The sequence below is a fragment of the Oncorhynchus kisutch genome, linkage group LG18 (genome assembly GCF_002021735.2).
Source record: "Oncorhynchus kisutch isolate 150728-3 linkage group LG18, Okis_V2, whole genome shotgun sequence".
In the NCBI taxonomy this organism is placed as follows: Eukaryota; Metazoa; Chordata; class Actinopteri; order Salmoniformes; family Salmonidae; genus Oncorhynchus; species Oncorhynchus kisutch.
The window spans coordinates 81,612,100-81,631,271 of NC_034191.2; the positions used below are offsets into that span (position 1 = coordinate 81,612,100).

The 19,172-nt window shown below is 48.4% G+C and overlaps 1 protein-coding gene across 1 annotated transcript in view; it reads right to left on the reverse strand.

The window, feature by feature from the left end:
* Positions 1 to 19,172, reverse strand: part of stau2 (staufen double-stranded RNA binding protein 2) — a 312,363-nt gene that overhangs the window by 285,592 nt on the left and 7,599 nt on the right. The gene's annotated exons all lie outside the window — the stretch shown is intronic.

Consider the following 19,172-nt stretch of genomic DNA (forward strand, 5'->3'; position numbering starts at 1 on the left):
CATGTTAAAAGGAACCACCAGCTTTCATATTCTGAGCAAGGAACTGAAACGTTAGCTTTCTTACATGGCACATATTGCACTTCTACTTTATTTTCCAACACTTTGTTTTTACATTATTTAAACCAAATTGAACATGTTTCCTTACTTTTTTGAGGCTAAATTTATTTTATTGATGTTATTATATTAAGTTAAAATAAAAGTGTTCATTCAGTATTGTTGTAATTTTCATTATTACAAATAAATGTATTTTAAAAAATCTAAATATATATTTATTTATTTATTTTTAAATCGGCCGATTAATCGGTATGGCCTGTTTTTTTGGTCCTTCAATAATCGGTATTGGCGTTGAAAAATCATAATCGGTCGACCTCTAATTACCAACTGGACTGGAGTGTGAACCTCATTTCATCTTTCAATCACCCACGTGGGTATACGCTCCTAAAAACCAATGAGGAGATGGGAGAGGCGGGACTTGCAGCACGTCAAGCGTCACAAAGAGAACCAAGTTCTATTCCAGCGTCTGGCTGAGCAGACGCTGGTTGACGCGCGCGGTGTGGTCAGCATGTAAGCCTGGTGATTGGGAGATACATGCTGATGTTACTGTCAACGTCACTTTTCCAAGAAAGATGAGAAATCTAAAAAAGGGACTAGTCATTAGAAAAATAAAACATTGATTTCTGGTAAAACCTCACTATTCCTGCCCTTATGAGTCTGTTGCTTCTGATTCAACTCTAAAGATAACACGGAGGTGTGTGTGTGTGTGTGTGTGTGTGTGTATGGGGAGAGGACAGAAGAGAGGAAAAGAGACTCATGAATCTGTGAGGGAAGCTAACTACCAAAATATGCTCTCCCACACTGAACCACTGACTGGAGACGATAATGAAGTTAATGATAAATCATGTTTTACAGAAAAGTGGAGAGGCGTCTTACATGAATTTATATTCTATGACGTCTGACAGTCGACCAACGAGAGGGCTAAGCAGACTAATAACATGACACAGGAAAGGTATTTTAAGAGGAATTAGTTGCTCTGATTCTGACAAAGACAGCTCCAAGGACACTATAGAGACAGCTGGACACACAAACCCATACTCACAGACACTCACGATAGGCCAAGATGTGGTAGGATTGAACATTCATCTCTTTCACTGTTCCTTAACCATAACCCCCATTGGCACTACTCTAAAGTAGAGACTGTACCAAGACCAACCTCCTATTGGCTACACTAAACCTAGACCATCCTCCTATTGGCTACACTATACCTAGACCATCCTCCTATTGGCTACACTATACCTAGACCATCGTCCTATTGGCTACACTAAATCTAGACCCTCCTCCTATTGGCTACACTATACCTAGACCATCCTCCTATTGGCTACACTATACCAAGACCATCCTCCTATTGGCTACACTATACCTAGACCATCCTCCTATTGGCTACACTATACCAAGACCATCCTCCTATTGGCTACACTAAAACTAGACCCTCCTCCTATTGGCTACACTAAACCTAGACTATACCTAGACCGTCCTCCTATTGGCTACACTATACCTAGACCATCCTCCTATTGGCTACACTATACCTAGACCATCCTCCTATTGGCTACACTATACCAAGACCATCCTCCTATTGGCTACACTATACCTAGACCATCCTCCTATTGGCTACACTATACCAAGACCATCCTCCTATTGGCTACACTAAACCTAGACCCTCCTCCTATTGGCTACACTATACCTAGACCATCCTCCTATTGGCTACACTAAACCTACACCATCCTCCTATTGGCTACACTATACCTAGAACATCCTCCTATTGGCTACACTAAAACTAGACCCTCCTCCTATTGGCTACACTATACCTAGACTAAACCTAGACCCTCCTCCTATTGGCTACACTATACCTAGACCCTCCTCCTATTGGCTACACTATACCTAGACCCTCCTCTTATTGGCTACACTATACCTAGACCCTCCTATTATTGGCTACACTATACCTAGACCATCCTCCTATTGGCTACACTATACCTAGACCCTCCTCCTATTGGCTACACTATACCTAGACCCTCCTCCTATTGGCTACACTATACCTAGACCCTCCTACTATTGGCTACACTATACCTAGACCCTCCTACTATTGGCTACACTAAACCTAGGCCCTCCTCCTATTGGCTACACTACACCTAGACCCTCCTCCTATTGGCTACACTATACCTAGACCCTCCTACTATTGGCTACACTAAACCTAGACCCTCCTCCTATTGGTTACACTAAACCAAGACCCTCCTCCAATTGGCTACACTAAACCTAGACCCTCCTCCTATTGGCTACACTTACCTAGACCCTCCTCCTATTGGTTACACTAAACCTAGACCCTCCTCCTATTGGTTACACTATACCTAGACCCTCCTCCTATTGGTTACACTAAACCTAGACCCTCCTCCTATTGGTTACACTAAACCTAGACCCCCCTCCTATTGGCTACACTATACCTAGACCCTCCTCCTATTGGCTACACTATACCTAGACTAAATCTAGACCCTCCTCCAATTGGCTACACTATACCTAGACCCTCCTATTGGCTACACTATACGTAGACTAAACCTAGAGCCTCCTCCTATTGGCTACACTATACCTAGACTAAACCTAGACCCTCCTCCTATTGGCTACACTATACCTAGACCCTCCTCCTATTGGCTACACTATACCTAGACCCTCCTCCTATTGGCTACACTATACCTAGACCCTCCTCCTATTGGCTACACTATACCTAGACCCTCCTCCTATTGGCTACACTATACCTAGACGCTCCTCCTATTGGCTACACTATACCGAGACCGTCCAACGTATAGGTCCAGAGTCAGACCCAACCATAGGCCTGTACACCAACCAGGACAGAAAACACCCTTACCAGAGGAGAGTGCTGAGCGATTCATCAGATTTCAAAAACAACTCATTGACCAACATCTGTTACTTGAGTTCCATTTAGTTATTGTTTTCTTTCTGAAAGCTCACTGCTCAGTTCCTCTAGAGATAAATCAGATCCAGACTGAACTGTGTAATGTAGTAGGGAGTTGTAGTTCCTCTAGAGATACATCAGATCCAGACTGAACTGTGTGATGTAGTAGGGAGTTGTAGTTCCTCTAGAGATAAATCAGATCCAGACTGAACTGTGTGACGTGGTAGGGAGATGTAGTTCCTCTAGAGATACATCAGATCCAGACTGAACTGTGTGATGTAGTAGGGAGTTGTAGTTTCCAACAGACCAATATTCAACATAGTTTACTGCAGAAAATGAGAGAGTAGAGGAAACTGAGGAGGAAAACACACAGAGAGTAGAGGAAACTGAGGAGGAACACACAGAGAGTAGAGGAAACTGAGGGAAACACACAGAGAGTAGAGGAAACTGAGGAGGAAAACACACAGAGAGTAGAGGAAACTGAGGGAAACACACAGAGAGTAGAGGAAACTGAGGAGGAACACACAGAAAGTAGAGGAAACTGAGGGAAACACACAGAGAGTAGAGGAAACTGAGGAGGAAAACACACAGAGAGTAGAGGAAACTGAGGAGGAAAACACACAGAGAGTAGAGGAAACTGAGGAGGGAAACACACAGAGAGTAGAGGAAACTGAGGAGGGAAACACACAGAGAGTAGAGGAAACTGAGGAGGAAAACACACAGAGAGTAGAGGAAACTGAGGAGGAAAACACACAGAGAGTAGAGGAAACTGAGGAGGAAAACACACAGAGAGTAGAGGAAACTGAGGAGGGAAACACACAGAGAATAGAGGAAACTGAGGAGGGAAACACACAGAGAGTAGAGGAAACTGAGGAGGGAAACACACAGAGAGTAGAGGAAACTGAGGAGGAAAACACACAGAGAGTATAGGAAACTGAGAAGGAAAACACACAGAGAGTAGAGGAAACTGACGGAAACACACAGAGAGTAGAGGAAACTGAGGAGGGAAACACACAGATAGTAGAGGAAACTGAGGAGGGAAACACACAGAGAGTAGAGGAAACTGAGGAGGGAAACACACAGAGAGTAGAGGAAACTGAGGAGGGAAACACACAGAGAGTAGAGGAAACTGAGGGAAACACACAGAGAGTAGAGGAAACTGAGGAGGGAAACACACAGAGAGTAGAGGAAACTGACGGAAACACACAGAGAGTAGAGGAAACTGAGGAGGGAAACACACAGAGAGTAGAGCAAACTGAGGAGGGAAACACACAGAGAGTAGAGGAAACTGAGAAGGAAAACACACAGAGAGTAGAGGAAACTGACGGAAACACACAGAGAGTAGAGGAAACTGAGGAGGGAAACACACAGAGAGTAGAGGAAACTGAGGAGGGAAACACACAGAGAGTAGAGGAAACTGAGGAGGGAAACACACAGAGAGTAGAGGAAACTGAGGAGGGAAACACACAGAGAGTAGAGGAAACTGAGGAGGGAAACACACAGAGAGTAGAGGAAACTGAGGAGGGAAACACACAGAGAGTAGAGGAAACTGAGGGAAACACACAGAGAGTAGAGGAAACTGACGGAAACACACAGAGAGTAGAGGAAACTGAGGAGGGAAACACACAGAGAGTAGAGGAAACTGAGGGAAACACACAGAGAGTAGAGGAAACTGAGGAGGGAAACACACAGAGAGTAGAGGAAACTGACGGAAACACACAGAGAGTAGATATCCATGATGACACAATCAGGGGAGGGGACTCTGATTCTCTTCTCATTGGTCAAGATGAGATGACCCTTTTAATACAATGCAACCTTTAATAAAGTATAAGGTTTATGAAGGATTAATCTACAAGGCTTTTTCCCTTAGAGAAGGGCTTCAGTGGTCATGTGACCTGCTGGGTAAACGTCATTACAGAGGGACGAGGAATCATTTCTGGCGATCTCAAGCGGCTGAGAGAAAGATTACAGAAAATAACAAATAACAACATTGTTGTCGAGTCAAAAGTTGGAAGCATCAGAAAGGAACTAAACTAAAAACAGCCAGGTGGCTGGAAACTATTTTTTATGTCTATTCATATCAACAACCATCTCCAGGCACAAAGACGACAACATCTATTCTACCTGCAACAGAATAAATCAAACACAGAGGCTATTTACATTTTGTTCAACATGTCCGTTATCTGTCTGAAACAATACCGTCTCCGCCACGTGGGAAGGGAAAGGTCAGCAGCATTAAAATAAACATGCACCATGATGAATAGTGGAATACCATAACGGAACTGTCTGTGAGACCGGGGCCATTTAGATCCCACTATCTGGGCCCGTGTTCTCCTCAATTCCTCTGTAATCACTATGATCTGATGACGCACGCGGTCTGGACGGCGTCACGGGTCCTCCGTAGAGGAGGCTATCCCTATTCCTCCACCGTTACGCTACGTTTTTCACCGGATAAGACGGAATAACCCGCGCGCCGCAACATGACAGTCCCAAAATGGCACCCTATTCCCTATACAGTGCACTACTTTTAACCATGGTCTATAGGGAATAGGGTGCACTACCTTTAACCAGAGCCTATAGGGAATAGGGTGCACTACTTTTAACCAGGGTCTATAGGGAATAGGGTGCACTACTTTTAACCAGGGTCTATAGGGAATAGGGTGCACTACCTTTAACCAGAGCCTATAGGGAATAGGATGCACTACTTTAGACCAGGGTCTATAGGGAATAGGGTGCACTACCTTTAACCAGGGCCTATAGGGAATAGGGTGCACTACCTTTAACCAGAGTCTATAGGGAATAGGGTGCACTACTTTTAACCAGGGTCTATAGGGAATAGGGTGCACTACTTTTAACCCAGGGTCTATAGGGAATAGGGTGCACAACCTTTAACCAGAGCCTATAGGGAATAGGATGCACTACTTTAGACCAGGGTCTATAGGGAATAGGGTGCACTACCTTTAACCAGGGCCTATAGGGAATAGGGTGCACTACCTTTAACCAGAGTCTATAGGGAATAGGGTGCACTACTTTTAACCAGGGTCTATAGGGAATAGGGTGCACTACTTTTAACCCAGGGTCTATAGGGAATAGGGTGCACTACCTTTAACCAGAGTCTATAGGGAATAGGGTGCACTACTTTTAACCAGAGTCTATAGGGAATAGGGTGCACTACCTTTAACCAGAGTCTATAGGGAATAGGGTGCACTACCTTTAACCAGAGCCTATAGGGAATAGGGTGCACTACTTTTGACCAGAGCCCATAGGGAATAGGCTGCACTACTTTTGACCAGAGCCCATAGGGAATAGGCTGCACTACTTTTGACCAGAGCCCATAGGGAATAGGGTGCACTACCTTTAACCAGAGCCCATAGGGAATAGGGTTCACTACCTTTAACCAGAGCCCATAGGGAATAGGGTTCACTACCTTTAACCAGAGCCCATAGGGAATAGGGTGCACTACCTCAGTTTGTATAAGAAGGATCAGCCTCAGTTTGTATCAGAAGGATCAGCCTCAGTTTGTATCAGAAGGATCAGCCTCAGTTTGTATCAGAAGGATCAGCCTCAGTTTGTATCAGAAGGATCAGATATGAGCAGGAAATGTCATGGGACTGGAGAGAGCACCTGTAGGACCATTACACAGGATGTTATTCCAGCTGACATAATGTTACGGTCATAACCAAATCACCAGGAGGGACGGAGGGGTGGAGGGATGGAGGGGTAGAGGGATGGAGGGGTAGAGGGATGGAGGGGTGGAGGGATGGAGGGATGGGGAGATAGAGGGGTAGAGGGGTGGAGGGATGGAGGGGTGGAGGGATGGGGAGATAGAGGGGTAGAGGGGTGGAGGGGTGGAGGGATGGAGGGGTGGAGGGATGGAGGGGTAGAGGGATGGAGGGGTAGAGGGATGGAGGGGTAGAGGGGTGGAGGGGTGGAGAGATAGAGGGGTAGAGGGATGGAGAGATAGAGGGATGGAGAGATAGAGGGATGGAAGGATGGAAGGAAGAATGGAGAGATAGAGAGGTAGAGGGATGGAGAGATAGAGGGGTAGAGGGATAGAGGGATAGAGAGATAGAGGGATGGAGAGATAGAGGGGTAGAGGGATAGAGAGATAGAGGGATGGAGAGATAGAGGGGTAGAGGGATGGAGAGATAGAGGGGTAGAGGGATGGAGAGATAGAGGGATAGAGAGATAGAGAGGTAGAGGGATGGAGAGATAGAGGGGTAGAGGGATGGAGAGATAGAGAGGTAGAGGGATAGAGAGATGGATTTGCTCCACTCTACTGCGTTCCACCAGGGAAAAGACATACAAATTCTGACCCAGATAGAATGCAGGAAGCAGGTGTGGTGGCTCCCAGAGGGGGAGAGGAACGCTGGAAACACCGGAGGGAACGCTGGTGGGGGGGGGGGGGGGGGGGGGGGGGGCGCTGTGGAAGTTCCGGAATGACTCATCAGAATCAGTTGACAGAGGAGACACCAGGATAGGATGACACGACAGTACAACAGTGTTTCTATATGATGTCATCGCAGGCGGCTGTAATAGAGTTATTAAATACCCAGCCTGCTACTACTGACAGCTGAAGAGGGAAAACCTTCTGAATTAACATGATAATTTCCCACGTGGATCACAACATTTCTCTTTATCCAACAAAGTCCTATTATATTTCATTAATAAATCATGTTTCTGCGTCTGGTCTCGATACGCTTGGGAACCATGAATACTCTCTCTGAGTGTTAGGACTTGACCCGTTGATTAAGAGGGTGAAAATAGCAGATGAGAAATGATGCCCATTCGCAGCTACAGTAAGCATATAGAAGATTCATTACGGCCACTGTGAATTACCAGCTTCACTTAATTAGTACCCCCCCCCCCCCCCCCCCCAACTCCCCCACCAGGGTCCTTTCTGTATTAATCAATACGGTTCTCTATGGTGTTGATGAACATGATGGATCAGGGTATGACTGGTCTCTCAATGATACCGTGTTCCATCAACAAGCTCTTACCCTCCTCCCTCCGCCGACGCGGCTCTTACCGTAAGCGGCTTATACCCTCCACCCTCCTCCCTCCGTCGACACGGCTCTTACCCGTCACGTTAGAATATGACTGTAGGATTTACAGAACATCACCCCCCCCTCTGCATCAGTGACCTGTGATGCATCTGACCGTCACGTTAGTGTGTCGTCCATTAAAGGGAACTAAGTGATTCAGTGGGAGTCACTCTCTGTCTCTCTAACCGTCACCCTGTCCTTCTCCTTCTCTCTCTCTCTCAATTCAATTCAATTTATTGGCATGGGAAACACGTGTTAACATTGCCAAAGCAAGTGAAGTAGATAATATATAAAAGTGAAATAAACAATACAAATTAACAGTAAACATTACACTCCAAAATAAAGACATTTCAAATGTCAAATGTCATAAAGGTTAAAAAAACACTATAAAAATGTGCAAATATTTAAAGTACAAAAGGGAAGATTAATAAGCATAAATATGGCTTGTATTTACAATGGTGTTTGTTCTTCACTGGTTGCCCTTTTCTCGTGGCAACAGGTCACAAATCTTGCTGCTGTGATGTCACACTGTGGAATTTCACCCAGTAGATATGGGAGTTAATCAAAATTGGATTTGTTTTCGAATTCTTTGTGGACCTGTTTAATCTGAGGGAAATATGTCTCTCTAATATGGTCATACATTGGACAGGAGGTTAGGAAGTGCAGCTCAGTTTCCACCTCATTTTGTGGGCAGTGAGCACATAGCCTGTCTTCTCTTGAGAGCCATGTCTGCCTACGGCGGCCTTTCTCAATAGCAAGGCTATGCTCACTGAGTCTGTACATAGTCAAAGCTTTCCTTAAGGCAGTCACAGTGGTCAGGTATAATGCCACTGTGTACTCTCTGTTTAGGGCCAAATAGTATTCTAGTTTGCTCTGTGTTTTTGTTAATTCTTTCCAATGTGTCAAGTAATTATCTTTTAGTTTTCTCATGATTTGGTTGGTGTCTAATTGTGTTGCTGTCCTGGGGCTCTGTGGGGTGTGTTTGTGAACAGAGCCCCAGGACCAGCTTGCTTGCTTTGCTCTTCTCCAGGTTCTAGAGGAACTAGAATTTAACGGAACACCATTATTTTTGTCTCACTGAGATTTACTGTCAGGGTCCAGGTCTGGCAGAATCTGTTCAGAAGATCTAGGTGCTGCTGTAGGCCCTCCTTGGTTGGTGACAGAAGCACCAGATCATCAGCAAACAGTAGACATTTGACTTCAGATTCTAGTAGGGTGAGGCCGGGTGCTGCAGACTTTTCTAGTGCCCGCGCCAATACATGTATATATATATATATATGTTGAAGAGGGTGGGGCTTAAGCTGCATCCCTGTCTCACCCCACGGCCCCATGGGAAGAAATGTGTGTGTTTTTTGCCAATTTTAACCGCACTCTTGTTGTTTGTGTACATGGATTTTATAATGTCGTATGTTTTACCCCCAACACCACTTTCCATCAGTTTTCCAGCAGGCCTTCTTGCAAAATTGGGTCAAAATCTTTTTTGAAATCAACAAAGAATGAGAAGATTTTGCCTTTGATTTGGTTTGGTTGTCAATTAGGGTGTGCAGGGTGAATACATGGTCTGTCGTACGATAAATTGGTAAAAAGCCAATTTGACATTTGCTCAGTACATAATTTCACTGAGGAAATGTACAAGTCTGCTGTTCATGATAATGCAGAGGATTTTCCCAAGGTTGCTGTTGACGCTTATCCCACAGTAGTTATTGGGGTCAAATTTCTCTCCACTTTTGTGGATTGGGGTGATCATTCCCCTGTCCTCTCTTACCTTCTTGCTTCTTCTCTCTTATCATGCCCCATTTGGGACCCAGATTCAGAAACCTTATATAGAAAACACTGATCTTCAAGTAATATAGAATAATTACTATTCTATAATATCACAGTATTTCTGGCACAGCTTGGCTTCCTCTCTATCTCCCCTGTCTCATTGTCTCTCTCTTCCTCCCTATAGCTCCCTCTCCTGGTCTCTCTATTCAACGGGCTCCTCCCTATAGCTCCCTCTCCTGGTCTCTCTCTATTCAACGGGCTCCTCCCTATAGCTCCCTCTCCTGGTCTCTCTATTCAACGGGCTCCTCCCTATAGCTCCCTCTCCTGGTCTCTCTATTCAACGGGCTCCTCCCTATAGCTCCCTCTCCTGGTCTCTCTATTCAACGGGCTCCTCCCTATAGCTCCCTCTCCTGGTCTCTCTCTATTCAACGGGCTCCTCCCTATAGCTCCCTCTCCTGGTCTCTCTATTCAACGGCTCCTCCCTATAGCTCCCTCTCCTGGTCTCTCTATTCAACTGGCTCCTCCCTATAGCTCCCTCTCCTGGTCTCTCTCTATTCAACGGGCTCCTCCCTATAGCTCCCTCTCCTGGTCTCTCTCTATTCAACGGGCTCCTCCCTATAGCTCCCTCTCCTGGTCTCTCTCTATTCAACAGGCTTCTCCCTATAGCTCCCTCTCCTGGTCTCTCTATTCAACGGGCTCCTCCCTATAGCTCCCTCTCCTGGTCTCTCTCTATTCAACAGGCTTCTCCCTATAGCTCCCTCTCCTGGTCTCTCTCTATTCAACGGGCTCCTCCCTATAGCTCCCTCTCCTGGTCTCTCTATTCAACGGGCTCCTCCCTATAGCTCCCTCTCCTGGTCTCTCTATTCAACGGGCTCCTCCCTATAGCTCCCTCTCCTGGTCTCCCTCTATTCAACGGGCTCCTCCCTATAGCTCCCTCTCCTGGTCTCTCTCTATTCAACGGGCTCCTCCCTATAGCTCCCTCTCCTGGTCTCTCTATTCAACGGGCTCCTCCCTATTCAACGGGCTCCTCCCTATAGCTCCCTCTCCTGGTCTCTCTCTATTCAACGGGCTCCTCCCTATAGCTCCCTCTCCTGGTCTCTCTCTATTCAACGGGCTCCTCCCTATAGCTCCCTCTCCTGGTCTCTCTATTCAACGGGCTCCTCCCTATAGCTCCCTCTCCTGGTCTCTCTCTATTCAACGGGCTCCTCCCTATAGCTCCCTCTCCTGGTCTCTCTATTCAACGGGCTCCTCCCTATAGCTCCCTCTCCTGGTCTCTCTCTATTCAACGGGCTCCTCCCTATAGCTCCCTCTCCTGGTCTCTCTCTATTCAACGGGCTCCTCCCTATAGCTCCCTCTCCTGGTCTCTCTATTCAACGGGCTCCTCCCTATAGCTCCCTCTCCTGGTCTCTCTCTATTCAACGGGCTCCTCCCTATAGCTCCCTCTCCTGGTCTCTCTATTCAACGGGCTCCTCCCTATAGCTCCCTCTCCTGGTCTCTCTCTATTCAACAGGCTCCTCCCTATAGCTCCCTCTCCTGGTCTCTCTCTATTCAACGGGCTCCTCCCTATAGCTCCCTCTCCTGGTCTCTCTATTCAACGGGCTCCTCCCTATAGCTCCCTCTCCTGGTCTCTCTATTCAACGGGCTCCTCCCTATAGCTCCCTCTCCTGGTCTCCCTCTATTCAGCGGGCTCCTCCCTATAGCTCCCTCTCCTGGTCTCTCTCTATTCAACGGGCTCCTCCCTATAGCTCCCTCTCCTGGTCTCTCTATTCAACGGGCTCCTCCCTATTCAACGGGCTCCTCCCTATAGCTCCCTCTCCTGGTCTCTCTCTATTCAACGGGCTCCTCCCTATAGCTCCCTCTCCTGGTCTCTCTCTATTCAACGGGCTCCTCCCTATAGCTCCCTCTCCTGGTCTCTCTATTCAACGGGCTCCTCCCTATAGCTCCCTCTCCTGGTCTCTCTCTATTCAACGGGCTCCTCCCTATAGCTCCCTCTCCTGGTCTCTCTATTCAACGGGCTCCTCCCTATAGCTCCCTCTCCTGGTCTCTCTATTCAACGGGCTCCTCCCTATAGCTCCCTCTCCTGGTCTCCCTCTATTCAACGGGCTCCTCCCTATAGCTCCCTCTCCTGGTCTCTCTCTATTCAACGGGCTCCTCCCTATAGCTCCCTCTCCTGGTCTCTCTATTCAACGGGCTCCTCCCTATTCAACGGGCTCCTCCCTATAGCTCCCTCTCCTGGTCTCTCTCTATTCAACGGGCTCCTCCCTATAGCTCCCTCTCCTGGTCTCTCTCTATTCAACGGGCTCCTCCCTATAGCTCCCTCTCCTGGTCTCTCTCTATTCAACGGGCTCCTCCCTATAGCTCCCTCTCCTGGTCTCTCTATTCAACGGGCTCCTCCCTATAGCTCCCTCTCCTGGTCTCTCTCTATTCAACGGGCTCCTCCCTATAGCTCCCTCTCCTGGTCTCTCTATTCAACGGGCTCCTCCCTATAGCTCCCTCTCCTGGTCTCTCTCTATTCAACGGGCTCCTCCCTATAGCTCCCTCTCCTGGTCTCTCTCTATTCAACGGGCTCCTCCCTATAGCTCCCTCTCCTGGTCTCTCTATTCAACGGGCTCCTCCCTATAGCTCCCTCTCCTGGTCTCTCTATTCAACGGGCTCCTCCCTATAGCTCCCTCTCCTGGTCTCTCTATTCAACGGGCTCCTCCCTATAGCTCCCTCTCCTGGTCTCTCTCTATTCAACGGGCTCCTCCCTATAGCTCCCTCTCCTGGTCTCTCTATTCAACGGGCTCCTCCCTATAGCTCCCTCTCCTGGTCTCTCTATTCAACGGCTCCTCCCTATAGCTCCCTCTCCTGGTCTCTCTATTCAACGGGCTCCTCCCTATAGCTCCCTCTCCTGGTCTCTCTCTATTCAACGGGCTCCTCCCTATAGCTCCCTCTCCTGGTCTCTCTATTCAACGGGCTCCTCCCTATAGCTCCCTCTCCTGGTCTCTCTATTCAACGGGCTCCTCCCTATAGCTCCCTCTCCTGGTCTCCCTCTATTCAACGGGCTCCTCCCTATAGCTCCCTCTCCTGGTCTCTCTCTATTCAACGGGCTCCTCCCTATAGCTCCCTCTCCTGGTCTCTCTATTCAACGGGCTCCTCCCTATTCAACGGGCTCCTCCCTATAGCTCCCTCTCCTGGTCTCTCTCTATTCAACGGGCTCCTCCCTATAGCTCCCTCTCCTGGTCTCTCTCTATTCAACGGGCTCCTCCCTATAGCTCCCTCTCCTGGTCTCTCTATTCAACGGGCTCCTCCCTATAGCTCCCTCTCCTGGTCTCTCTCTATTCAACGGGCTCCTCCCTATAGCTCCCTCTCCTGGTCTCTCTATTCAACGGGCTCCTCCCTATAGCTCCCTCTCCTGGTCTCTCTCTATTCAACGGGCTCCTCCCTATAGCTCCCTCTCCTGGTCTCTCTCTATTCAACGGGCTCCTCCCTATAGCTCCCTCTCCTGGTCTCTCTATTCAACGGGCTCCTCCCTATAGCTCCCTCTCCTGGTCTCTCTATTCAACGGGCTCCTCCCTATAGCTCCCTCTCCTGGTCTCTCTATTCAACGGGCTCCTCCCTATAGCTCCCTCTCCTGGTCTCTCTCTATTCAACGGGCTCCTCCCTATAGCTCCCTCTCCTGGTCTCTCTCTATTCAACGGGCTCCTCCCTATAGCTCCCTCTCCTGGTCTCTCTATTCAACGGGCTCCTCCCTATAGCTCCCTCTCCTGGTCTCTCTATTCAACGGGCTCCTCCCTATAGCTCCCTCTCCTGGTCTCTCTATTCAACGGGCTCCTCCCTATAGCTCCCTCTCCTGGTCTCTCTCTATTCAACGGGCTCCTCCTCCCTATAGCTCCCTCTCCTGGTCTCTCTCTATTCAACGGGCTCCTCCCTATAGCTCCCTCTCCTGGTCTCTCTCTATTCAACGGGCTCCTCCCTATAGCTCCCTCTCCTGGTCTCTCTATTCAACGGGCTCCTCCCTATAGCTCCCTCTCCTGGTCTCTCTATTCAACGGGCTCCTCCCTATAGCTCCCTCTCCTGGTCTCTCTATTCAACGGGCTCCTCCCTATAGCTCCCTCTCCTGGTCTCTCTCTATTCAACGGGCTCCTCCCTATAGCTCCCTCTCCTGGTCTCTCTATTCAACGGGCTCCTCCCTATAGCTCCCTCTCCTGGTCTCTCTATTCAACGGGCTCCTCCCTATAGCTCCCTCTCCTGGTCTCTCTATTCAACGGGCTCCTCCCTATAGCTCCCTCTCCTGGTCTCTCTATTCAACGGGCTCCTCCCTATAGCTCCCTCTCCTGGTCTCTCTATTCAACGGGCTCCTCCCTATAGCTCCCTCTCCTGGTCTCTCTCTATTCAACAGGCTCCTCCCTATAGCTCCCTCTCCTGGTCTCTCTCTATTCAACGGGCTCCTCCCTATAGCTCCCTCTCCTGGTCTCTCTATTCAACGGGCTCCTCCCTATAGCTCCCTCTCCTGGTCTCTCTCTATTCAACGGGCTCCTCCCTATAGCTCCCTCTCCTGGTCTCTCTATTCAACGGGCTCCTCCCTATAGCTCCCTCTCCTGGTCTCTCTATTCAACGGGCTCCTCCCTATAGCTCCCTCTCCTGGTCTCTCTCTATTCAACGGGCTCCTCCCTATAGCTCCCTCTCCTGGTCTCTCTATTCAACGGGCTCCTCCCTATAGCTCCCTCTCCTGGTCTCTCTATTCAACGGGCTCCTCCCTATAGCTCCCTCTCCTGGTCTCTCTATTCAACGGCTCCTCCCTATAGCTCCCTCTCCTGGTCTCTCTCTATTCAACGGGCTCCTCCCTATAGCTCCCTCTCCTGGTCTCTCTATTCAACGGGCTCCTCCCTATAGCTCCCTCTCCTGGTCTCTCTATTCAACGGCTCCTCCCTATAGCTCCCTCTCCTGGGAAACATGTGTTAACATATAACATATTAAATCATATATAAAACGTTGCCAAAGCAAGGGAAATGGATAATAACTAAAGTGAAACAATCTCCCCTCCCCCCTCTCCCTGTATCCCCTCTCCTTCTCTCCCCCCCTCTCTCTCTCTCCCTCTCTCTCTCTCCCCCCCCTCTCTCTCTCTCTCCCCTCTCTCTCTCTCTCTCCCCTCCCTCTCCTCCTCTCCATCTCTCTCTCTCTCTCCCCCTCTCTCTCCCCCCTCTCATCTCCCTCTAAAGCAGTATAACCAGTATAACCAGTATCAGCAGTATAACCAGGATAAGCAGTATCAGCAGTATAACCAGGATAACCAGGATAAGCAATATTACCATGACAACCAGGATAAGCAGTATCATCAGTATAACCAGGATAAGCAGTATAACCAGTATCAGCAGTATAACCAGGATAAGCAGTATCATCAGGATAAGCAGTATAACCAGGATAACCATGACAACCAGGATAAGCAGCATAACAGGATAAGCATGACAACCAGGATAAGCAGTATAACCATGACAACCAGGATAAGCAGGGTAAGCAGTATAACCATGACAACCAGGATAAGCAGTATAACAATGACAACCAGGATAAGCAGTATACCCATGACAACCAGGATAAGCAGGATAAGCAGTATAACCATGACAACCAGGATAACCAGGATAAGCAGTATAACCATGACAACCAGGATAAGCAGTATCAGCAGTATCCAGTATCAGTGGTTGTTAAGGTTGCGAGTTAGTTACTTTCAGTGGTTGTTCGTGTTGCGAGTTAGTTACTCACAACTGTAAGGACCAATACTTTACACGCAGTCAGACAGAAGACAATCTGTAGCCGACCACCTGTATCACTATTCATTACAAAATGGCCGCCCAATCCCCTTCCTTACACAAGCACCTTGAATGGTTTCACATTAGGCAGCAGTGCCATCTAGTGTTAACATTATTGTTTCTGGGGAACAATTGTTACCACACACGGGGTGATGAGAACGTCTCAACAACAATGATTGTTAGATACGTTACTTTTAAAACAATGAACAAATATGACCCAGAAATACTGAAAAAGACTTCAACTTCCTGTTTGATTCTCATTAAGATGATCGCTTCAACATGTCAAAAGAGGATTCCATCCTCGTATCACTCTCCTCCCACACTTCCTCCACTCCTCCCACACTACCTCCACTCCTCCCACACTTCCTCCACTCCTCCCACACTTCCTCCACCTCTCCCACTCCTCCCACACTTCCTCCACTCCTCCCACACTTCCTCCACTCCTCCCACACTTCCTCCACTCCTCCCACACTTCCTCCCATTCCTCCCACACTTCCTCCACTCCTCCCACTTCCTCCACTCCTCCCACACTTCCTCCCACTCCTCCCACACTTCCTCCACCCCTCCCATTCCTCCCACACTTCCTCCACTCCTCCCACACTTCCTCCAATCCTCCCACACTTCCTCCAATCCTCCCACACTTCCTCCAATCCTCCCACACTTCCTCCACTCAGATAAAAGACGAGAAAATATAAGAGGAACGATAAAAACAGAAAGACCTCCAGAGAGACAGAGACAGGACAGAGAGAGACAGACAGGACAGAGAGAGACAGACAGGACAGAGACAGGACAGAGAGACAGACAGGACAGACAGAAACAGACAGGACAGAGAGAGACAGACTATCTACCTGGAAGTGACCAGGGCAGAGGGGCAGCAACATATCCGCTGTGTCTGAACTAAATAAGGTAAGACGGCCTCTCTACCCTCTCTGTTCTGTCTGTCTCTCTCTGTCCTGTCTATCTACCTGGAAGTGACCAGGGCAGAGGGGCAGCAACATATCCTCTGTGTCTGAACTAAATAAGGTAAGACGGCCTCTCTACCCTCTCTGCATTCCAGCACGGGGAGGGGGACCATTAATCCACAACCTCTGACGCTTTTATGGTGGTTTGGAAATACTGGAGATGACTCTGCTGAAGGAGAAGGGGAGTTGACAGAGACAGAGAGCAAGGGCCAAGCTTTAATGTGTTTAGAAGAACACCAGCTAACGTCCTGACGATAAGAATACCCCGGACCGAAACACATCTGGGTCACAAGGATGAAAAGGAGAATCCTGGTTTACCCATCAGACACACAGCCACATGGGCCTGAACAGGGACACTACAGTTACACGCTTTGCACTTGTTGGAAGTGGAAGAGAGTAATAATAACAACATGAAAGATTCAGCACCATGTTGGACAGTAAGGAGGGTAGCCTAGTGGTTAGAGTGTAGAGGAGGTAGGTAGCCTAGTGGTTAGAGTGTAGAGGAGGTAGGTAGCCTAGTGGTTAGAGTGTAGAGGTGGCAGGTAGCCTAGTGGTTAGAGTGTAGAGGCGGCAGGGTAGCCTAGTGGTTAGAGTGTAGAGGAGGTAGGGTAGCCTAGTGGTTAGAGTGTAGAGGAGGTAGGGTAGCCTAGTGGTTAGAGTGTAGAGGAGGTAGGGTAGCCTAGTGGTTAGAGTGTAGAGGAGGTAGGGTAGCCTAGTGGTTAGAGTGTAGAGGAGGTAGGGTAGCCTAGTGGTTAGAGTGTAGAGGAGGTAGGGTAGCCTAGTGGTTAGAGTGTAGAGGAGGTAGGTAGCCTAGTGGTTAGAGTGTAGAGGTGGCAGGTAGCCTAGTGGTTAGAGTGTAGAGGTGGTAGGTAGCCTAGTGGTTAGAGTGTAGAGGTGGCAGGGTAGTCTAGTGGTTAGAGTGTAGAGGAGGTAGGTACACTAGTGGTTAGAGTGTAGAGGAGGTAGGGTAGCCTAGTGGTTAGAGTGTAGAGGAGGTAGGGTAGCCTAGTGGTTAGAGTGTAGAGGAGGTAGGGTAGCCTAGTGGTTAGAGTGTAGAGGAGGTAGGGTAGCCTAGTGGTTAGAGTGTAGAGGAGGTAGGTAGCCTAGTGGTTAGAGTGTAGAGGTGGCAGGTAGCCTAGTGGTTAGAGTGTAGAGGTGGCAGGTAGCCTAGTGGTTAGAGTGTAGAGGTGGCAGGGTAGCCTAGCGGTTAGAGTGTAGAGGTAGGTAGTCTAGTGGTTAGAGTGTAGAGGAGGCAGGTAGCCTAGTGGTTAGAGTGTAGAGGTGGCAGGTAGCCTAGTGGTTAGAGTGTAGAGGAGGCAGGTAGCCTAGTGGTTAGAGTGTAGAGGTGGCAGGTAGCCTAGTGGTTAGAGTGTAGAGGTGGCAGGTAGCCTAGTGGTTAGAGTGTAGAGGTGGCAGGTAGTCTAGTGGTTAGAGTGTAGAGGTGGCAGGTAGTCTAGTGGTTAGAGGAGGCAGGTAGCCTAGTGGTTAGAGTGTAGAGGAGGCAGGTAGCCTAGTGGTTAGAGTGTAGAGGTGGCAGGGTAGCCTAGTGGTTAGAGTGTAGAGGTGGCAGGTAGCCTAGTGGTTAGAGAGTAGAGGTGGCAGGTAGCCTAGTGGTTAGAGTGTAGAGGTGGTAGGTAGCCTAGTGGTTAGAGTGTAGAGGTGGCAGGTAGCCTAGTGGTTAGAGAGTAGAGGTGGCAGGTAGCCTAGTGGTTAGAGTGTAGAGGTGGCAGGTAGCCTAGTGGTTAGAGTGTAGAGGTGGTAGGGTAGCCTAGTGGTTAGAGTGTAGAGGTGGCAGGTAGCCTAGTGGTTAGAGTGTAGAGGTGGCAGGTAGCCTAGTGGTTAGAGTGTAGAGGTGGCAGGTAGCCTAGTGGTTAGAGTGTAGAGGTGGCAGGTAGCCTAGTGGTTAGAGTGTAGAGGTGGCAGGTAGCCTAGTGGTTAGAGTGTAGAGGTGGGAGGTAGCCTAGTGGTTAGAGTGTAGAGGTGGCAGGTAGCCTAGTGGTTAGAGTGTAGAGGTGGCAGGTAGCCTAGTGGTTAGAGTGTAGAGGAGGCAGGTAGCCTAGTGGTTAGAGTGTAGAGGTGGCAGGTAGCCTAGTGGTTAGAGTGTAGAGGTGGCAGGTAGCCTAGTGGTTAGAGTGTAGAGGTGGCAGCGTAGCCTAGTGGTTAGAGCGTTGGACTAGTAACCGGAAGGTTGCATGTTCAAATCCCCGAGCTGACAAGGTCCAAATCTGTTGTTCTGCCCCTGAACAAGGCAGTTAACCCACTGTTCCTAGACCAGTTAACCCACTGTTCCTAGACCAGTTAACCCACAGTTCCTAGGCTGTCATTGAAAATAAGAATTTGTTCTTAACTGACTTGCCTGGTTAAATAAAGGTGAAATAAAAAAGGATGAGGGTTCTACATTGTTCCTTCGAAGGTCAAACCCACAGGTGGGTTTGAATGAACCTGCAGGTAGCAATGTTATATAGCTAACATTAGGCTATAGCTAGCTAACATTAGGCTATAACTAGCTAACATTAGGCTATAGCTAGCTAACATTAGGCTATAGCTAGCTAACATTAGGCTATAGCTAGCTAACATTAGGCTATAGCTAGCTAACATTAGGCTATAGCTAGCTAACATTAGGCTATAGCTAGCTAACATTAGGCTATAGCTAGCT